Raw genomic sequence first — 3,514 nt, forward strand, 5'->3', positions numbered from 1 at the left:
TGTATTGGGTGTTACAACCTCAATGTGATTTTTTTTCAGGGCCACAACTCTATCTATAACACCCGGACGCTGGGCGTGCTTTTAGTGCAAAAACTTCAAAAGGAAACCCGTAAGTCTTTTCCACTTCAGTTGCACTGAGAAAGTATCTCTTACTACAAGGTCAAGGACAGTGGATTGAGGTCTAAACCAACAAGGGAAACAAACAGATCTCAGTTCCTGCAGAAACAAATGTTACTGAAAATACATAATGCAAGAAGCTTATTTTAACTTGAAACTCCAAGTTAAAAATTCATGGTCTGTGCCTCTGAAATCCACGTATTTGACTACTCTATAAACATCAGTGTTCGGCAATTTGCCTCATTATACAAGGCCATACAGTACTTTATGGACACATAAAATTGACAACTCAATCCTTAAGTCATATGTTTTAATAAGTAACACTAATCAGGCAAGGTATTCGCATGTCTGCTATTTGGGGACTATTTCAACATCTCCCAAGGACTGTAAATGTCCTTATTTGCAGCAAATTGTACCCAGAGCAGTTCCAAATATAAGCCACAGCTATGCAGTTATGCTACTGTGAGACTTCACTCTCAGCAGGTGAGAAAGTAAATGCAGGCAAGATAATTGGGAAAGAAAGCTAGCAAAGGGCGAGGAGGAGAGGCGAAGATGAGGGGAGGGAGCGCCAACTCCATGGAGACGCCAGTGAAAGCTAACACTAAGAATGTAGCTCCGGCTAAAAACCGGGAGCTCTACAAGGACAGTAGCAGTCTTCCAGCCTGAAACTGACCCTGCCACCACTCTGGCCCCAAGATAAGCTTTATTTACTTTGTCCTGGGAGGTGGGGGGGGTTGCAGGAAGACAGAGACTGACGTTGAGTGAGCTGCTTCTCGGTTCCTAGGAGGTCTCAGATAATCAGCTAACGTTTTTGCTCCTGAAATAAGGAATTGTGAGCTACTGAGAGACTTCTGATGCCTCTGAAAAAGTAGATACTCTTTAGGCAGAGGTCTCGAGGGGGCCACCCAACCTAGCGGGACATGGAAGCTGTCTCCTCAGGGGTTATCACACCTTAAATTCCACCCGAAGTCACTCGTGAGGGATGCTGCCCCTTTCCAGGGCTTGCTTTCTGTAATTTATTTTTATTTTTGTTAGTATATGTTTGCAGTACGTAATGATTTCCTTCACTGTGGCTGGGGAGTTGGTACAGCCACAGAATTTCTTATACTTTTTTTTTTTTTTTTATGTATTTAGTACAAGGTCTCACTGCAGAGCTCAGACTCCTAGTGATCCTGTTTTCAGCCTCCCTAGTACTGGGATTACAGGCATGCGTCACCATGCCCAGAATCAGTGGCCAGCTCAGCCCACTGGGGGGTGGGGGGGACAGACAGGACAGTGTGGCATGTGGAACCTGGAACTGAACGCTAGTCCCTGAGTTTGCCAAAGCAAGTGTTTAGTCCACTGAGCTATCTCGCCGGCCCTCATCCACAGAATTGATCTTAATTTTTTTACGCCTCCTTCCCCTCTGTTTTCAGGGTTCTCAATTGAAAATGCAACAATTCAGGATTCACCATTCAGCTCAGCCACAACGTCAACCTCCACTCCATGACCTTACATGACCCTGCTCTCCACCTTGGCCCACAGCTTACCAGCTGGGCCGGGTCCTGCCGAACAGCCCTTCTCCTTGCTTCTAGATTGCTTGGTATGATGGGAAGGGGGACCCTACACCCTTCCTTCCACTGCACTGCTGTGATTGGTAGCATTCTCTTCCATGCTCTAACATGTCCCAATTTTTATTTAAAAGCTCCCTGCTGGCTGACTGACTGACTCATTCTTGCCATTTGCCACCCCTGCCACAGTGAGAATGAGAGGACAGAGAGTCTGTGTGGCATCTCTTTCTTTCTTTCCAGTGGCTAGAAACACCCAGCATGTAGCAGGTTGTCAGTCATCGGCTGAACTTAACTAACCTGAAATGCCCTTTGTGCATTAACCTCCTACTGTCCAATCACTTACCAGCTGAGAGGACAGGAAAGGCCCCTAACATCAGGGTGACTGTAGGCCACGCAGGCAGAAGCACCCCCAAAGAAGACCAGAAAGTGCCAAAGAAAGGCTTCTCCTACTTTGCTGCCCTCCCCACGGCGCAGCCCTTCTCTGTCCATCACACTTGGGGACAGTACACTTAATAGCAGACACACTTCAGTGACACCCAGAGGTCACACTGCAACCTGCTGCAGACTCGAAGGGTTCTTTCTCCATCTCATTGTTAGACTGTTCATCTTCCTGTTCCTTTTTCTTCTCTTCCTGGCTCCGCACTCCCTTGCCTGTGAGATTGCGTTGAGTTTAACCACCCCTGATGTGTAGCAACTGTCATCTACCACAACTGACATTTGTTCATTAAAGACAGCGTGGTCCTTTCTCGGGACAAATGTGCAGACCTTTCAAGAGGAAGATGTCTCAGCAGCAGTTCATGGTCTTGGAAATCAAGACCATGATTTTTCTTTCTTTTTTTTTTTTTTTTTTTTTTTTTTTTTTCAGAACCAGGGATTGAACTCAGGCCCTTATGCTTGCCAGGGAAGCGCTTATTCCACTGAGCCATCTCCCCAGTCCCTAAGACCATGATTTTTCAAATCAAGGATCCCGTGATTTTTGCCAGGGCAAGAACACCTACCATGACTCACCACACTCTGGGACATTCCAACATTGAAAGCAACCACAAAACCTGAATTATCAGGCTGTGACTACTATTAAGTAGGTCCTACATCATAGAACCAAGTTAGTGAGAAAGCCCAAAGGCAGCCAGTCAGCTGCCATCTCTGTCTTCCAAGAGATTCATAACCTAAAGCATGAAGGTGATGAGGGATTCTCCAAGTGTGGTCTTCAAACCAGCAGCACCACAAGGAAACTTCTCAGAAATGCAAATTCTTAGGCACTTGCTGGATGTACTTAATCAGAAACTCAGGGGCAGCCATCTGCATTGTACCAAGCTCTGCTGTGATGTCCGTGCATGCTAAAGTGTGAAAACCAGTGGAATCACACACACACAACAGTGGGAAAGGACCATACGATCTACACACGATCCCCGACACAAAGCAGTGCAGAAGGGGTTGTTCCTGTGCCTGAGTTCCAGGATGGGTCTGGAGTGGGAGATTTTCAGCCTTTCCCTACACATTTCACAGGCCAGGGATTCAGGCTCAGCAGGGAGAGTGCAATTGTGTACTACTACGAGTGTGCTATTCTCCTGCCAGTTTGATTTTGCTAGTGTACGTGCTACAGGACCACAGTTCTTCAGGCAGCAGGTTTCCTTGGTTTCGTGAGGACCACGTCCTAGAAATCAGCAGAAACTGCAGTTAAACATACAACCTCACAATGCCCTGTTGTAAATTGTTCACATGGCCCACAAAGTCTCAAATCCTGCAATTAGAACAACTTGATCTTGGATAACAGAAGGCAGAGAAAATCCTTTCTGGGAAAGATACAGTTTTAGGCCTCAAACATTTCTGCATGTTATTTTTTTTTT

The sequence above is a fragment of the Octodon degus genome, unplaced genomic scaffold (genome assembly GCF_000260255.1).
Source record: "Octodon degus isolate 3935 unplaced genomic scaffold, OctDeg1.0 scaffold00001, whole genome shotgun sequence".
NCBI classification, from domain to species: domain Eukaryota; kingdom Metazoa; phylum Chordata; class Mammalia; order Rodentia; family Octodontidae; genus Octodon; species Octodon degus.